This window comes from Stylophora pistillata, chromosome 14, assembly GCF_964205215.1.
Source record: "Stylophora pistillata chromosome 14, jaStyPist1.2, whole genome shotgun sequence".
Lineage (NCBI taxonomy): Eukaryota > Metazoa > Cnidaria > Anthozoa > Scleractinia > Pocilloporidae > Stylophora > Stylophora pistillata.
Window position 1 is genome coordinate 15,224,111 of NC_142532.1, and position 20,031 is coordinate 15,244,141.

The window sequence follows — 20,031 nt, forward strand, 5'->3', positions numbered from 1 at the left end:
GACAGAATAAGCTCTCGAGTCAACTACACCACGATTCTCTAAAGCGATGCGAATTGTGGCCGTAAATCGAAAACCGAACTTTCGGACTTCAAGCTGGGCTCAGACAATTTGACAACTCCATGGCCGGGTAAATGTTACGTTTGAGAAACAATGTGTTCAAAAAGTATTAGTTAACAGAAAGTTTTTTGTCAAATCGTTGTACTCTCAGAATTTTCAACATAACGCGACGCAATTTCTTGCCGTGAAGTCAAGTAAGCGACGATTTAAGCGTAATTACAAAATTAAACGAGACTTACCTGTAAGTTGAAGTTTGATTACGATTCTACCTTGTCGTCAGTACGGAACGAAGGAGTCACATGAGATGCGCATGCGCATTGCTGATCAGTATTCAACGCGAGTCGTACAAGAAAAGGAACGAAGGTTACGGGGGGGAGGGTGAATAAGGGCATGTGACTCCTTGATTCCGGAATGATGACAAGATAGAATCGTAATCAAACTTCAACTTACATGTACGTCTCGTTTAATTTTGTAATTCTTCCTTGTAATCAGTCTACGTCACAACGGAGTCACATGAGACTTCAAAGTCCTGTAGCACGAGCTGCTCATTAGACGTAAACATTTTATTGTGAGCAGGAGAGGTATTACATACCATGATCATAGTGCGTCTGAACTCAGTAACACTGAGCCGAAATTAGCTGCATCAGTGTCATCAGGTTTATCATAGAATCTCGCAAAAGTGCTTGAGTTAAACCACCCTGCACTCTCCATAATCTCTACTAAGTTTAAATCTTGAGCCTTGCAACTGGATGTTGATGCAGCTCTTCTGCTTTGAGCCGAGTATTTAGTAATATCAATACCAGCTGACTCTAAACATTGCTTGACCCACATAGAAATGGTATCTTTGGATACAGATTTAAAAGGTTTGACATGACTTATCAATAATTGCGAGTGTCCCTTTCGCTAAGGTTTTGTGAGTTTCAATTATTCCCTAAGGTGTTCCGCGACGCAAAGTTTTTTAACATTTTGATAAACAATCAAATCGATGGGTGCCAGATGTCTTCCAGGCTTGGTCTGTTTCAGTTTCTCACATATAGTTACTCTGCATCTGTCCGATCCATTTCATGAATATAGTTTACATCAAACTTGTGTAAGGTCTGTCCTCCCTGTCCAGTTGTGAGGCATAGTAACATGGTCAAATTTACAGTTAGCTTCTTAAGGGTCAAGGAACTCAAGGTATCAACAGTTTTCAAATATCCTAAAACAACATTAACGTCCCAAATCTCAAAGTATTTGGGTAGGGATTGCTTCAGCTCAAAAATTCCCTTCATGCAACGAACTACGAATGGGTGCTCTCCAAACTTCACACCATCCTCTAAAACAAGGAATGAGGAGAGCGCGGAGCGCGCCGTGTTTATAGCACTGTATCCTAGACCTGACTTATACAACGAAACAAGAAACTCAACACCATTTGTTACTCCCAGTTGAAAAACATTAATGCTTCCTCCTGTACAGTACTGTTGCCATCTACCAAGATAAATTTGATACTGCTTGGAGGTTCCTTCTCTCCATGAGGCCACAAGTACATCTTTTGCCCCCGGCGACAAGTCAAACTTGGTTAATCCTTCCCTGATAGAGACAAACAAGTAGGCTCAGTTTGTGCCAAATTGGGTGAATCTCCTTAGGATGACTTGGCAGCTGAAGAAGGTCTTTCCTGGCTTTCAGATATATTGGTTTTTGTTTGAGTAGTTGGAGGGCTACCGGATACCATGCTTGTGTTGGCCAATCCGGCAGCACAACAACCCCCTGTGCTCCCTCGCTCCTCAATTTTTTTTTTTAACACTGTTGGAATAACACTAAAGGGAGGGAAAGCATACAAATTAAGATTAGACCAATCTAAGCTAAATGCATCAATGGAAAGAGCCTCTGGGTCTGGTCTGTAAAACACATAATTAGAATATGGATGGTTTAAACGAGAGGCAAACAAGTCAATGTCAGGTTTAAGACCTAGTCTCTCCAGAGCATTAAAATTTGACAGTTTGTCAAGCTTTCACTCAGATTCTCTCTGGTTTCTTCTGGATTCAAATTCTGCAACAATATTTTGATTACCAGGTATGATGGGCTGCACTAAGCCATATCTTGCAAGCTATACAATATTCCCAGATCTTTTTAGCTACAGAATTACAAGGATCTGAGTGACTTGTTCCCATATGGTTAATGACGTTTACTGCTGCAGTGTTATCACACATTATTCTTATGTGTGTGTCGTTGTTTTTAGCAAAAGTCTGAAGACCTAAGAGAACAGCCAACATTTCCAGATAGTTGATATGGTGCTTAGACTCTGAATGGGACCAATTTTCCTCCTGAGGATACCCCTGACGATTTAGGCCCCCATCCCTGAAGGGAAGCATCTGTAGTAATTTGTTGATGGGGCTGTGGATGATGTAGTACATTGTCGTCATTTTCCACATTTTGTATCTACCATTGCAATTCGAATTTAGCATGGTTCGATAAAATCATAGTTGCATCAAAATTACCCTCTGTCCTCTTTAGGGCTATAGGTTTATCTTTTTCCAAGTGTCGGTAATAAAGAGGTCCGTTCATGACCTAGGGAAACTGGAAACTATTTTCCCAATGACCCTGGCTACCTCTCTAATAGATGGAGATGAACATGCTAGTAGCTCAGTACAGGATCTTTGTAAACCGATAGCTTTCTCCCTGGTCAGTTGTATTGTAATTGTAACCGAGTTTATTATAAATCCAAAGGTGGTGAGGACTTGTGTGGGTATAAAAATGGATTTCTCCGGATGCACAACCAAGCCTAAATTGTCAAACAAAACAATGGCGTCTACAACATTTTGGATACATTCCTCATAAGTTTGCCCTTGCAAGGAAAGGTCATCGAGATGTGCCACAGCAATGTGCTCCTGCTTGTGCAAAGTAGATAGGGGAGGCTTAAGGATTTTCGTAAAAATATGGACTTTGTACACGTGATGAATTCGTACGTTTTTCGCCTAGATCAGCAAATCAAGAACTGTTTTGAATAAAACTGTCGTCCTGAAATATTTCTTGGTTATTTTAGTGTTGCTTCCTATTAACAAATACCACGAAACTTGAGATCTCTCCTCACACTGACAAACTTGCATATCCACATTGAAATTTGATCCGCATGCCTATTTGCACACATGCGAAAATATTTAGCGATTTTTATCTTTCATGTGGATCTCTGAGTAAACAATCAAGCGAGGAACAAATAGCTGCAGCACTGCGACATAAAAACTCGCTTACGGGGCAAAATATTTCTTTTGCGGAGCAAATAATCGCAGCAGTGCGATACAAAACCTGCAGGAGACAAAAACCAGTGATCACGATCGCCGAAGGGAGATACGAAAATCGGACGATATTGGAGAAGTCCGAACTGAATTCCGAGCATCATCCGAAGGTTTCTTTTGTTACGGACGGACGGACAGACGGAGGAACGGACTTACACTCTGGACAGTATACTATCTGTGACCTTATAGAAGTCCATAGATACAAAAACTAATTAACAATTATTCCACGAGCGCTTGTTGGATATGAGATGATAGATAGCCAACTCGGCGCCACGCGCCTCGTTGGCTATAATCATCTCATATCCAACAAGCGCGAGGGGAATCATTGTTTTATTAAAAACGTTAATTTAAATTATGAAACAATTTTTAGTGTAAAATAAAAAATCCGAGCCCCAGATGGGACTTGAACCCACGACCCTCCGTAATCTAGTCGGATGCTTTAACCACTGAGCTACTGGAGACTCTATGGTGAGCAAGGGTCAATTTGTGGGCCTCGACTGGAACCACATCGCGCGGCTACACAGCCAAGTATTGGTAAGCACCTGTGGAAACTCACTAACAGCATCACGCTGTCACATTAAGGCATATGAAGATGCGGCCAACCAACCTCCAAAGTGAGCATGTAAAGATGAAACAATTTTTAGTGTAATAGAAAATATCCGAGCCCCAGATGGGACTTGAACCCACGACCCTCCGTGATCTAGTCGGATGCTCTAACCACTGAGCTACTGGAAACTCTATGGTGAGCTAGGGTCAATTTGTGGGCCTGCACTGGAACCGCATCACGCGGCTACACAGCCAAGTATTGGTAAGTACCATTTAAATTATAAAATTTTATTAAATTTTTAGCTCCCTTTTAATTTTAAGCTGACACGTGCTTGCCATATTTGTATTGGCTGATATACCATAATGGCTAAGCCAATAAAAAGTCTTGAATTGCGTTTTCCAATGATCTAGTTTTTAATAATCAAGAATATACTGTTTTTGCCGCGGACCAGCGGAAGATATCTTTATTGCTATATAACTCTAAGGTATTTTACTATGTTTGTTTGAACCTCCTCTCAACGCTAAATTGTGATTCTCATCTCATCTCATCCCATCCCATCTTTATTTGTTTGAGCTGGTTGAGTTATGGCAGCTATTTTGCTGATGTGATCTGCTATCTTCCCACCCCTCCCATCCCAGGGGAGAACATCCATCACACAGTAATTTCGTGCGTGGGAAATTAACGTCTCCTACCCCTAACCCTGCAGGAGACGGGACCTACGGTTTATTCGTCCTTATCCGAGAAGACTAAAATATCTATCCATTTTTTTTGGATATTCTAGAAAGGAAGCACATTCTCCTCAGTTCTTTTAGGACCCTGAGTGTTGGTCCGGCTGGGGCTTGAACCCTCGACCTCCCACCCAACATTCCGGCACTCTACCAATTGAGCTAACCAGGAGGCATTAAGAAGACGATAAGACAGTTGAGCTACACTCATTTTCGGAAAGGCTTTCTTTCAACAATTGCATTTGATTAAAAGCCTCCAAAAAAAAAGGATAAGATTTTATACCTTATTTTCATTGTAGAAATGCAATAGGTCGTGCGAAAATTGACCAAATGGGTTTTTTCGCTTTTATTTAGTGTTTTTTCTTTCGTTTTTCGATGAGTTGCAACCGTGTAATAGATAAGCTGAAACAGGAAAGTTTTTCGTGAAACCTTTCAGGGGATAATTGGTCAATAGTGAAAAATAATGACTTCAAATTACTCAGATTATTATTGCTTTCATTACGTTTTTGCCCTTTTTTTTTTCCAGATGTCTAGAAACACAATATATAACTGCCGTCAATCGCCTACCGTAGGCTGTCAATTTAAAGTTTATATTTCTTCAAGATCATAAAGCCTTTCCTTGCGTATTGAACAAAATTTTAAAAAAGGCTTTGTTGTAAAGTATATAGGAAGTGGCTAAAGACTGACTCGATGCTTGTTTTGTTTGTCTCATTTCCGATAATAATAATAATAATTTTCACTGCTAATCGCCTTCGCAAAGTACAGCAACGACGCAGCTCAACAATGTCGAACCGAAAGCTTACAATGGCGCTTCTGGCGGCCGCTATACAGCCAGCTGGAATCAGCTGTATGTTGGCTTTTGGAGAGGGAGGAAAACCGGAGAACCCGGAGAAAAACTCTCGAAGCAGAGAAGAGAACTAACACAAACTCAACCCACTCCCGGGACCGGGAATCGAATCCGGGCCACATTGGTGGGAGGTGAGTGCTCTCACCACTACGCCATCCCTGCTTCCCAATAGTATAGGATAGGATACTTTCACCTTGTAGCTTCGATTCCCTTTGTGTTTTTTAACGTGTTTAGCAGGAGCCAAAAGAAATGCCATGAACAAAAGCAAAAACACTAATAAATCTGAAACTCATCTTGGAGGCAGAATACTCTGTATACTGAAAGCAGGTGAAAACATTTTATAAAACAAAACAAAGCTCTACTTGATCAAAATGATGTCTCATAGCTTGAATCTTCAAAATGACAAAATAATGTGAAAATGTAGGGGCTTGGTTGTCTCATTCAGTACACTCTTTACAAAGCGAGTTTATCGCCGTACTTTATAGTTTATAATAACTTATTGACATATATTACTCAATTTTTAATAGAAGAATTTTCTATTGCGCATGGCAATTAATTGTTAAATACTCAACTCTACATAGCTACTAAAACTAATCTTCTCTGCATTTACAAATGATCTTATATCTCTGCTTCTGTAAAGGCGTCAACAGCCGGTAAAAGCGAGTTTACTAAAAAGGTGTTTTAAGAAGGAGAAGCAAATTCATAAACGGATTGTCCCTCACATCAACGTTTCGACAATGAGGATGAAATACATCCATACCTGATTTAGCTAACACACTAGATTCGCCTTTCTTTGAATTAACTGAGCTTCATATTCAACTCCTTGAATAGCATATAAGGAATATTTACAATGATCTGCTGCATTGCGACATCTGTCACCGTATTCACAGACAAAACACATGTCAATTGGGTTAAGGAAACAAGCGAGGAATTCCATTTGAGTTCTTTGATTTGAGCTGTTTGATTACTTTGATTCTAAGCGCAGATTAACACCATTAAATCTAGTAGGAATCGCTCTTCGCTCTCTAAAACGAAAAATGGAAGATTTAAATCAGGCGAAATTGGTTTGCAAAAGCGGGCGCTGTAATGATCTCTAGACTTACGCACACGGAATCAACGTTGAGAAACTAGTGGTCCAAATCTTAAAATCCATTTTGATAATTTGCTTAAGGAACTTGCTAATGGAGATTTTCTTGTGGTGGCCGTAAGCTGAAAATATATCCAGGACAAACACGGCGAAATTGATATATTCATTTTGCCTATTTACCACCACTTTGGTTATTACTTGCATGTGGATTGGTAGCTCACAATTTGAATTACGTCTAGTAAATTTCAAAATTTCATCATCTGAAGAAATATTTTGACCCACAACTTCTTTTCTTTTCAGCGTTATCCTGTGAAGTGATTGTTACCGGGGAAGACTCTTTGATCTACTGTAGTGTAGACGTAGTTTCTTGGTATGGAATTTCGTTATTGTTCTTGAGGGACCATTGGTGGATCTTGTAAAGCACTTTTACATCCTGCAGTTCATCTTTCGTTGCAAGATTACTGGCCAACACACCAATCCTTTCAAACAGCTGTTCTAATGAAGAATCCAAATCAAATTCACTTGGAAAAACATTTTTGGATGTTTCGCGCGTTCATTATAAAGATTTTGGACTGACTGATTTTTCCATTTCCAACCTGGCTGCTGAATGTCTTGATAGAGATTTTGGAATGGGGGTCTGCTTTGTTTCAGCGCTATAGGTTTCGTTAGATTTTGAGCCGTTTTCCTCCGAAAATTGTTGTAATCTAAGAACAGACGTGCAAAAGTGATATTTTGAAGTAACCACAACAACAAGAACTAAAAAAAAAGTAGAACAATAATGGTCTACATGTACTTAGTCAAACATATAGCAACAATATACTATGGCCTGCGACCTTTAGCATACAAATCCCATGCAGGCTGCTGAGAAGTGGATAGCGAAAAATATTCTTCAAGGATATGCTTCAAAACACCACTTTTGTCTTCCTGTGCTTCTTTTATATTTTATTCAAATATAGTCGACAACTCTGTTTTGTCTTGCGACACCAATTTTCGCTTGAAATTTAACGCAATACTTTAATATTGATTGCTTTCTGACTTCACTGGCGACTTGTCCACGTACACACTACTGCGCACCATTCCTGTCGTTTGGCAACTCACGATTAGATCGTGTCGAGTGTCCTGGAAGCTGTCGCTAGCTAGGAGTTTCCGCTAGATTATTAATGACGTACGACTTTTTTATATATGTTTTGAGTTAAAAATAATGGAAGTAAGTAAAACCATCGACTAACTTTCCAATTGAATGAATGAGAATCCTTTGAGTGGGAGAGATAATAAATTAAAAATCAGATGAAAGGGAATCTTAACTGAGAGTACCCGAGATACTTTTGAGTATCTATTCATCTATTCGTAATTTCTTTGAAAACAACCTACGAATAGATGAGTATCCTAAACTGCACGAGATACCAAGATAATAATCCAATAAATGAGAATCTTAATAGTGTGCGAGATACTGACGTAACAAACCAAAAACTGAGAATCCTAAAAGCGCGTAGGATACCAAGTAAAAAGAAACGTAACAATCCCATGAAAGAGCCTTCAAGTGCCTGAGATGCTAATGTAACAGAACAATATATGAAAGAGAATCCTAACAGTGCAAGAGATACTGAGCTACTGAGACGTAACAATCGCAAGGAAGAGAATCCTAAAAATGCAGGACATACATACGTTATAATTGATGAGAGATAATACTAAACGTGCATGAGATGCTAACGTAACAATCGAATGAAAGAAAAATAAAAAGTGCACGGGATACCAAAGAAATAATCCGATAAAAGAGAGTCCTTAATGCCGCAAGACGCTAACTTGACAACTTCGAAGGAAGAGAACCCTACAAATTCACGAGGTACCCAAGTAACGATCGAATGAAAGAGAATTCTAAAAGCGCGTGAAATACTATTGGATAATTCATTACTTGACGAAGGAATTCCGCATTAAGTTGCACGCGAAAACCGATATCACACAAAATCGCGAAGCGATGAGTGCGATATCGGTTTTCAAGTGCAATTTAACGCGGAATTCACGAGTCAGGTAATCAATTTTCCTTGAATCGCATGACTGAATGAAAGTAAGAAAACAAGAAATTAAATCGGCAATGTTATTGTTTGTTTTTATCCCGTGCGCGCGCTCTAGAAAGCCATTTTAAAGCCAACTGTCAGAAGTGTCATTATGTTAGCGAATAGAAAGCAAGGTTAGTCGTACACGTTTGAACCTTCGACAATCTTATTTGTACCTCGTGCTTGATTTTACATTAATTTTCGAACAAGCTTCACACTATTTAGGGATAATAGTGGTATTTCACTGGATTCACAAGCCGTTTATCATTAACATCCTTTTTCAAAATTCCAATAATTTGCTCGAGAAGGAAAATAATTTATACCTTTTACCCGGCTTTGGTGGCAAACTGAGAGAAATGAAGTGTGCAAATGAAAGTACTGATTTCAAGTGCAATAACATCGCAATAGTCCTTTTTACAGTTGTGGGCTTGGTGGCCAAGCCTTTGAACAAGGGTGACCCTGTTGTGATAGACCTGTATCTAGTTAGCATGATAACAAAGAAATTTGCATTTGAAAAGCAGCAACATCTCTATCATAACAAGGTCACCCTTAACCTTACTCTTGTTCAAAGGCCTGGCCACCAAGCCCACAACTGTAAAAAGGACTATTAATATAAGGTAAGTGCATTGAAGATCAAATACGTGTATTGATCGATTATTTATTCCTTTAAAACTAAAGAAGTGTTTCATGAAAAGCCCAAAAACTTTCATCTTTTTATTAGAAGAAATTCACTACAGGCGACTGTCATTAGCTGAATTGTTGGGATGAGCATTCGACTAAAAGTTGGAGATATTCATTGGAGAGTTGTTGAACGATACATTGGTGAAAAATCCACCTGGAACTCTTATTGCTAGATCATCAATGCCGTTATTCATTGATATTGTGTTATTGCCAATTACTGATGGAAGTGCAAGGCTGTTGACATAAATTTCTCGCAAAGCTTTAGTGCGTAGACCGTCACTGGCGTTAGCAGCTGTGATAGTCGTAGTTGTACGACTGGAAAACCCAGCCAACTTGCTTGACATCCTTTGTTGTTTTCCTAAAAGATCATGGCTGCAGATGGATAATGTATCCGGGTTGGCGTGACCTGTTAGCTCAGAGATTGTTTTTTTTGGGCCGTGTTCACAAGATTTCCTCGCTTTCGGGTTGTCGCGAGCGAAAGAGGTTTTTCATGCCTCTCCAAGAATTTGAAGTTCAATTCAAAACAAGGAAGAACCTCGGCTCACTTTGAAAACGCTTTGTTTGTTTTTGCTCTTTAGAAGGTGACAATAGTTTTGAAAACATTTTAAATTGACTTAGAAACCAAACTTTGTAACAATTGGACGATAGTTGTTGTGCTTAGTGACGTAGATACGAAAAAATTTCACTTAGCCTCGTTTTCAACTCGCAATTCCACGCTAAATACCTCGCTTCGTTAACCAATCAGAATGCGAGATTTTATTCAATGATGCGATTCTATCAACAATCCGAAGAGAGAGAATCCTAAATGTGCGCGAGACGCTGACACAACAATCGAACGAATAAGCTAGTTTTGTTAATGAGTAAGAAAACTAGGTTTAGGTCGCGGTCCTGACAGTACGCCGAATGATCTTATCAGTATCTATGTTTTTAACTCGGCAAAGAGTTAAAGGATTTGCGAAATAATTGAGCTCAAAAAAAATTTTTTTTATTTCCTCGCTCTAGGAGAAGATTTCTGGGTGTTAGTAAAAGTTTTATTAGTCAGCTAACGAGCTCAAGTTCTAAATCCATAGCTTTTTATGTTAGCACAAGAAGTTCAGTTTAAAGATTGTCGCCCAATAATTTCCTTTATGATGAAATCTACCCACTTATTGGAAAGAACTACACACACTCTCTTCAAAATAAAATAAATTAAAACGGAATATTCATAGTACTAGAGGGCAAAAGCAATAAGGAGAGCTCTCATTAATTTTAGTTTAGGAAAAACTTTTATTTGCATGAAAATGGCCCCTTAAAAGCTAGCTTACATGCTTAAAGTTTGCGTAATCACTAAATTTTCATGAAAGTGACTTTTTTTTTCAAATCACACTCGAGTCAACCATACGTAGTAAATCGTACTTGGTAAACCACACATAGTAAAAGGCCGTTTACACGGGAGAAAAATCGGGTACGGACGTGTCAAAAGAGGAGTACGTACTTCACATTTTAGACCGTGTAAACAATCAGTACCATGTTTTGGGAGATGGGTACGGACCCGTGTTTTTTCTGGTACGCATAGTAATATGTTTGCCTCTATGAACATCACCAGTGCATCACAAAAAGAGCCATCCTATTGCATTATATTGGTTAACAAAACTGTGACAGATTGGAAACCCTAATCGTTTCTGAACCAACTGAAGGAAGCGACGAGTGAAGAAGGCAATATGGACAAATAGTACACGCGACCATGGGGCCTGAACGCGACAGCGAGAGTGATCGACTCCGACGCTCGATCCCATAGTTCATAGCGGTCAGCGTGTTAGATTATGATTATAAGCAATAGCAAAACAGCACACAAATCCCAGCATTTGTTTATTTATGTTTTTATTTCTTGCATTTGTTTGTAGCTAAACTAAGCTTGAAAATGAATTAATCAAAGTAATATACTTATACCTCACCACTTACTTGCACGAATGAACAAGGCGTTAACAGTTAAGGCGTTTTACGGAAAGTGTAAGCATTGCCCCGGAGAATATTTCCTCATAATATATCACAAAGATAGTTTCTCCTCTACAGTTTTATGCGTGATCTAGAAGATTTGCAAGCTTATGAGCTCATCTATACAGCAAGAAAGAGTTCACCGCTTCAGGTTCTTACCTCCGGTAATTAAAGCACTTCCAAACAGCCCAATAACGATCCACGATGTTCTAAAATTATTAATGGCTTCCATCCCTCAAACGTAAACGCAAGTTCAACGATACTCCACAAATGCTCCCAAGTAGCTTTCAGTAAACATCTGGTTAGTTCTTTTCGAGTCTAAGTATGCTGATTATCCGCAATACAAATCAAAAGACCGAAATATAAATCGAATATAAAGAATAAACCGAAGGAAAAGTATCAAAACAACATTGGTCAAAACAACCGACGCCAAATTTAGAATTTTCTCCTGGCCCTGGCTTCTGGAAGCTCAACACCTCAATTTTGGAAGATCAGGATAATTGTCAACTTGTCCGGGAGGAATGGTCCGCTTGGCGTCTTGCTGTCCCTCGCTTTCCCTCTCTCGCTAAATGGTGGGATAGGGGGAAAAGCCGGATTAAGGGGCTGACCATCCGTTTTTGTGCCAGTAGGGCCCGTAAGACATCTGCATGTAGAGACGCCTTGGTGCGCCTTGTTCAACATCTCCAGGAGAAAGTCGATTTGGGGGTTACTTCTTGTGTGGATCCCCTGCGGTCGGCTCTCTCTGAGCTTGCTCGCCTAGATTCTCATGTGGCGAAGGGGGCCCAGGTTCGGGCGCGAGTCAAATGGGTTGAGGAAGGTGAGACTTCCTCGCGTTATTTTTTTCGTTTAGAGAAAAAACGTTCGCCGACCGTCGCATCTCTGCGCTGAGAGAGCCTGATGGCTCAATTGTTTCTTCTTCTGCTGCTCTCTGTGCTTCTCTTGGTTCCTTCTATTCTGGTCTATATACTGCTTCGCCTACAGACTCTCATGTCCAATCTTCCCTTTTCGGTAATCTGTCCTCGTTTCTTCCTCAGGATCAGTCCAATAGTTGCGAGGGCCTACTCACACCATCTGAGGTCTTTGACGCTCTCAAGGGTATGGCACGCAACAAGACGCCAGGTCTAGATGGGCTCCCTATGGAGTTCTATCTCCGCTTTTGGGATGTGGTTGGTGCTGATCTTGTGGCTGTTCTTAATGAGTGTTTTTCTTCTGGCTCTCTTTCTCTCTCTCAGCGCAGAGGGGTCATTACTCTGTCATTCAAGAAGGGGGATCGTCTTAATCCCAAGAACTGGCGCCCCATATCTCTCCTAAATGTGGACTATAAGTTAGCGTCGCGGGCCATGGCCGGGCGTCTTCTCCGCGTGATACATCTCGTCGTTAACCGCGATCAGACGTGTGGGGTCCCTGGCCGCTTCATTGGTGAGAATGTCGCGTTACTGAGAGATGTTGTCAGCTATGCTGAGTCCTCTGGCACCCCTGTCGCAATCCTATCTCTTGACCAAGAAAAGGCCTTCGACCGGGTGGATCGGGGTTTTACGCGGTCCACCCTGGTCGCCATGGGTTTTGGTCCGTCTTTTGTCGCGTGGATTGACTTATTTTATACTCGTGTGCAAAGTGCAGTAAATGTTAATGGTTACTTAACTCCCTTCTTTGGTCTTTCTCGTGGTGTTCGGCAGGGGTGTCCATTATCTTCACTATTGTATGTTCTTGTTTCGGAGGTCCTTGCTTGTAGCATTCGTGCAGACCCCCGTATTAAGGGTCTGTCTCTCCCAGGTTGTCCTCCGCTGTCTCCCATCTCTCAGCACGCGGATGACACATATCTCATACTTACCTCGGATGAAGGCATCTCGGCTGCTCTTGACATATATAGGTGTTATGAACTAGCTTCTGGATCGAGGATTAACCTCTCCAGATCTAAGGGTCTCTGGTTGGGTGGATGGCGGGGTCGCACGGACCCCCCAGTTCCTTTTGACTGGTCTCCTGTCAAGCTCAAGGTGCTGGGGGTTTTCATTGGCCCCGGTAACCTTGAGGAAGACAACTGGCGCCCTCGCATCAATGCGGTGGACCATGTTCTCAAGTCTTGGCGTGCTCGTGTTCTGTCTTTTCGTGGCAAGGCCCTCGTTATTAACGCTCTTGCCCTCTCCCGGGTTTGGTATGTGGCCTCTCTTATCCACATGCCGGCCTGGGTGGAGGTGGCGCTCTCTCGCCTGGTTTTTTCTTTCTTTTGGTCTGGCAAGCGGGAGCTCGTCTCTCGTTCTGCCGTTGTTCAATCCCCCCTTTTTAGGGGTTTCTCTGTGGTGGATGTTCAGTCTAAGGTGAGGGCCCTCCTGGGCCAATGGGTGAGGAGATTTGTCTCTTCTCCTTCCAGTTGGGTCACTCTCATGTCTTTTTGGTTTAATTCCTTGTTTGGTGTCTCTCCTTTTGTTGTGTTTTCTCGTCCTTTTAGTTTTGACCCTAGGGTCTTGCCACCCTTCTATCAAGCTCTGGTACTGGCGTGGCGTAAGCTCGACGGGGCTTTCGCCACGTCCAAAAACTCTCTGGTTTATGGTTCTTCGTGTCCTCTTGTCTGTTCTCCTGTCTTGACAATGTCTGCCAAGTCTTGCTACCTGTATCTTCTCTCTGAGAACATGGTCCAGCCTCATTGTGTTCTAAAGTTTATGTTCATCCACCCCAATATCGACTGGCCTGCCACGTGGCGCGCCTTATCTTTCTTTCATCTTGATCGCCGTGTTATCGATCTGAATTGGAAGATTGCTCACGGCGTCCTGTACACCGCCCGGCGTCTTTCCTCGTTTGGTTTGTCTATTCCCCTCTCTTGTTTTTGTGGGCCCCGGGTCGAGTCGCTCGAGCATCTGTTCTTTTATTGTCCACTTGCTCAGAGTGTTCTCGCCTGGGTGCAGTCTTTGCTATTTTGTTTCTCTGCTATGTGTCCTGTCATCACTCTTCGTCATGTCCTTTTTGGCTTTAACTCTAGTTACCTTGCTTCTCTTCCGCGTGTTTTTGTCTACCTTCTCAATGTCTCTAAGTTTTGTATCTGGCTGTGTAGAAATGATTTCCGGTTTCGTGATATTCGTCCTAGCGCCGTGGCGGTGATTGCATCCATCAAGGCCCGCCTGAAGTCCTACCTACCAGTCTCCTTCAGGCGGTGCAAGTCTAATAGGCGTCGTCGCGTGTTTTATCGGCAGTGGTGTGCCCTTGGTGTCATTGCATCCGTGCATGGTGACTCCCTCCGGTTTGCTTTTTAGCTGTTTTGGTTTTTGTTGTGCCTCCCCTTGGCTGGCTAGGGGCTATGATTATTGTTTTGGTTTTTTCTGGTGCCTCCCCTTGTCTGGTTAGGGGCTATAATTATTGTTTTGGTTTTTTCCAGTGCCACCCCTTGGCTGGCTAGGGGCTATTATTATCGTTTTGGTTTTGGTCTGGTATTATTATTGTAAGTGCGTTCTTCCTTGGAGTGAGTGTGTAATTTTTAGGTGAGGTGGGGTTCGATTTCCCAGTGAGTTTGGCGTCTGGTGACCCTCGTTTCTGGTGGACCCCATCCCTAAGGCATTGCACGTCTGCCATGGGTTGGGCTTAGACATGTAGGTCGGCGGGCACTGCACCTCCCTTCATCGGGGGCCCGGCCGTCCACCTTAAACATAAAAAAACTGCACTGATGAGGCCCAGAAGGCCGAAACAGTGATCGCTTCTCGGCCTTTTGGCTAGATCGGATGTTTTCAGCACTCCTTCTTAGTCAAAGTTTGCGATTTATCTGAGATTAGTTTGCCCGTTTGGGCCCTATTTTCACTCCTGTTTTTGTTTCTGAGTAAGAATGCTACAATGAATGTTGAAGGTTAGAAGAAATGATTGCTGAAGACAATTTGCAAACCCCGTTCGACCGTTAATGGCGACTCTTACGCCTCAAGAGCTGCTCGCACGACTGAACTAAATGAAGTAAGACCCTAAAAACTATGGGTATCAGAAAATAATATGCCCCAAAGACCGAAGTCTGCTTTTTTTACGCCGCAAAAAAGTACGTCTGCCCGTGCCGTCTTCGATGCTTTTGCTGAAACTGAAGTTCGCCGACTGACATACAGTGTCTTCAACGTAAACTTAACGGTGAGGTTGTCGTTACCTTTAAGTCCACAACCGGTAAAGAACGCTTTCTAGGCCTAAACTCTCTAAACATCGACCCTGAATCCATCGCTCAACAAGATACTGATAAACCGCTTTCTTTCCTAACTATTTACGATGCTCCTTTTGAACTGTCCGACCTTGCCATAATTAAACGCTTAACGCCCTACTGTGAAGTTCTGCACTATCGACGAGGAAAACATTCATACGCGCCAAACATTTACAACGGTCTTCGCCACTATCGGGTACGCGTTATCAAGCCAATCCCTAGCTGTATTCGTTTTGGTAAACATCAGATTTTCATAAAACACAACGGCCAAACTCCAACTTGTCGCGAATGTAATCGACCAAATCACTTCAGTAATGAATGCCTAAACAAAATTTGCTTCAATTGTGAAGGTGTCGGCCATGAAGCCCGGAATTGTCCAAGACCATTATTGTGCTGTATATGTAAACAGGAAGGACACTTTGGCGTTAATTGCGAATACGGCCTGGGTTTACCCAGTTGTTCAAGGCAGTCAAACTGATCAGGTCCAAGAAGTCAATATTGAAGATCTAAACGAAGACCTCCATGATAATTCTACGCCATCCATTATAGAAAACCCTACGCACAAAAATTCCACGCCATCTAATATCGAAATGTCTGCACACGACAGCTCTGATCCTATTGATGAAAACCTACCGCTCGCTTCTGACGATTCCATTAATGAAAACCTTCCACTAGCCACCTTTTTGTCATCAAATCTGCCGAACATGAATCCTTGCCTGATTTAACTGCCCTACCCCCATCTGAACCTAGCCAGCCTGATCCTGTAATCGAACAGCCCTCCGAACGACCGTCTGATCCTGTACAGCTCGAACAACTCTCTCAACCGTCATCTGCTGCTTCTCATTCCCCGATTTTAGATTCTGAAGGCCTCATCGTTTCCAAACCTCCTAAACAACTATTATCTCGTCGTACACCTGCTCGCCTTTCTGAAACATCTCTCGCTTGCACCCGGAAAGCCACTACACCTACTCTCACCACTGGAAAGCCACGATCTTCGATTCCCATTCCTCCTGCATCCTCGATATCTACTCCTACCGCGTCTTCGACCCCTCCAAGTACTTCTGAAGCTGATATGGAAACTTCTTATGACCTAAAGAGAAAATCTTCTGATCTATCTCCATACCTAAAAGAAGCTACCCCTACTGAAAAGAAAAAAGGAAGAAATAGACACTCTAAGAAGTCCAAGTAAGCCTTTATTATGTTTCAAATGAGTCTTTTTTCCAAGCATTTTCAAATTTGTACTATTAATGTCAGGGGGCTAGAAAAGTGAAATGTGTCTTTTTTTCCCAGAATCCTTGAAAACTTTAACTATCAATGCAAGGGGGCTAGCAAACCCCCTTACCTACAATTTCTTGTTTGATTTGAACGAGAAGTCCAACTGTGAAGTCTCTTCTGTACAAGAAACGTTAATTCATTCAGAATCTACTATCAAATCTCTATCCCGTAGATGGCTGGGCCGTAGGTTTTGGTCCCCTGCCTCCGGGAAACAGGGTGGTGTCGTCACCTTGATTTTTTCGAAATGCTCAGACGAAATCGTATCTTGGAAGAAGGACTCACAAGGTCGTATTGTCAGTGTTTTGATCAGGTGCAACGACGTTGATATTAATCTAGTCAATATCTACCCTCCTAACAATGTAAGTGACAAATTCAAAAACGGATTGTCACTTACATCAACGTTTTACAATGAGGATGAAATACATCACTACCTGATTTAGTTAACAGACTAGATTCGCCTTTCTTTGAATTAACTGAGTTTCATATTCAACTCCTTGAATAGCAAACAAGGAATAGTTAAGATGATCTGTTACATTGCGATATCTGTCACCGAAGTCAGACAAAACATGTGTCAATTGGGTTACAGGGAACAAGCGAGGAATTCCATCTGAGTTCTTCGATTTGAGCGTGTTTGATTACTTTGATTCTAAGCGCAGATTAGCACCATTAAATCTAGTAGGTGTCAATCTTCGCCCTCTAAAATGAAAAATGGAATATTTCACTCAGGTGAAATTGGTTTATAAAAGCGGGCCCTGTGATGATCGCTGGGCTTGCGCACACGGAATTAATGTCGAGAAACTAGTGATCCAAATCTTGAAACTCATTTTGTTAATATCCTTAAGGAACTTGTCAATGGAGATTTTCTTGTAGTGGCCGTAACCTGAAAAAATATCCAGGACAAACAGGGCCAAATTGATATCCCTATTTTTCCTATTTATCACCAGTTTGGTTATTACTTTTAACTGGATTGGTAGCTCACAAGTTGATCTGCTTCTAGTAAATTTTATAATTTCATCAGTCTGAAGAAATTTTGTGACCCACAACTCCTTTTGTTTTCAGTGTTATCATGTGAAGTGATTTTTATCGGGGATGACTCTTCGATTATAAACCATGTAAGTGAAAAAACACTCCAACTAACTTCTACTTTCAACACACTACTGCGAAAACTTCAAAACTAGTTTCGTCTACGACCTCGTCAGTTGATGACAAACAAAAACTAAAAATTTTCAATTTTTTTTTTTTTTTCAAAAAATTTTTCAAATTTTTAGTTTTTGTTTGTCATCAACTGATGAGGTCGTAGACGAAACTAGTTTTGAAGTTTTCGCAGTAGTGTGTTGAAAATAGAAGTTAGTTGGAGTGTTTTTTCACTTACATGGTTTATATGGCGTTAAGTAATACTTTCTTGGCTTCGATCAGTATAATTTCACAACGACTCTTCGATTTGATGTAGTATAGACGTAGTTTCTTGGGATAGTATTTCATGATTGTTCTTGAGGGACAATCAGTGGATCTTGTAATGTGGTTTTACATCCTGTTGTTCATCTTCCGTTGCAAGATTACTGGCTAACACACCAATCCTTTCAAACAGCTGTTCTAATGAGGAATCTAAATCAAATTCACTTGGAAGAACCTCTTTGGGTGTTTCAAGCGTTCTTCTTTTGGCCGAACTGATTTTTTAATTTCCAATTTGGCTGCTGAATGCTGTGATGGAGATTTTGGAATGGGTGTCTGCTTTGTTTCAGCGCGATAGGTTTCGTTAGATTTTAAGCCGCTTTTCTCCGAAATTTGTTGTAATGTAAGAACAAGAGTGCAAAGATGATATTTTGAAGTGACCAAAACAATAAGAACTAAAAAAAAGTAGAGCTACAATAGTGTACATGTACTTAGCAATGATATGCTGTAGCCTGCGACCTTTAGCATATTTCCGTTGCAAATCCCTCGCGTGTTGCTCAGAGGTGGATAGCGAAATATATTCTTCAATGATATGCTTAAAAATATCTCTTTTGTTTTCGAGTGGTTCTTTTATATTTTATACAAATATAGTCTACAAGTCTGTTTTGTCTTACGTCACCGATTTTCGCTTGAAATTGAACACAATACTTTAATATTGATAACTCGCTGGCTTCGCTGGTGACTTCTCCTTATACACACCACTGCGCACCATTCATGTTGTTCGACAACTCACGTTTAGATTGTGTCGAGTGTCCTGCAAGCTATCGCTAGCTAGAATGTTTAGCTACATTATTAATGACGGGCGACTTTTTATATTTCTTTTAAGTTAAAAATAATGAAAGTAAGCAAAAGACTAACGTTCCAATTGAATGAATGAGAATCCTTAGAGTGGGAGAGATACTAAATTAACAATCCGATGAAAGAAAATCTTGAGTACCCGAGATACTTTTGAGTATCTATTTATCTATTTGTAATTTATTTAAAAACAACTTACGAATAGATGAGTATCCTAAATTGCACGAGATACCAAGGTAACAATCCAGTAAAATAGAATCCTAAAAGTGTGCGAGATACTAACGTAACAAACCAAAAACTGAGAATCCTTAAAGCGCGTAGGATACCAAGTATAAAAACCTAACAATCCTCTGAGAGAGAATCCTTCAAGTGCATGAGATGCTAATGTAACAGTCCAATGAAAGAGAATCCTAACAGTGCAAGAGATACTGAGATATTGACACGTAACAATCACAAGGGAGAGAATTCTAAAAATGCAAGACATACGTACGTTATAATTAATGAGCGATAATACTGTTAGAGGTAAAAATCTCTAACACTCGTCGTTTGTTCAGTTGATCCTTCGTTCTTTAATCCCTTTTCTCTTCAATTTGTTGCAACGGGGACTAGCTTCTATCTAACTAATGAGGAAAGCAAAGGTCACCGTTTATAAAGGTGTCACTTCAAGTGGCACTATTAAGCTGTCAATCTTTATGTATCGTCATCGTTCCATATCAGCTAGCGAATCATGTTAGATTACGCATGACAGTTCCTACTTACTCGGTATGCGCCTTAGAGTTATTTGCGCAGTTACAAAATAATTTTCTAGCTTAAATTTCTTATTCTTACAGTTGAGATCGGCAAGACCAGAGACGAGATTGGTAATATAAAAATCACAACTAACCTATTCACAAAATATTATTCACACTTGAAAGGGTTTGTTAAGAAAAATTACCTTAGAAGACCGGGTTACATAACAACATCATGATCACAAAAATTGAATAAGAAGGGGGGCTCACAAGTACCACCCCCAAGTTGCCACCTGCTAACCATAGTAACTATCTAGTTACGAAACATGGTTATCACATGTTTACATCTTAAGTCACCTCTAAGAACGAGATGAGTCG

The 20,031-nt window shown here is 40.9% G+C and overlaps 1 pseudogene; it reads right to left on the minus strand.

Moving 5' to 3' along the window:
- Positions 1-654: 654 nt before the first annotated feature.
- On the minus strand, positions 655-2,459 carry LOC148716748 (uncharacterized; annotated as a pseudogene).
- Positions 2,460-20,031: the final 17,572 nt, after the last annotated feature.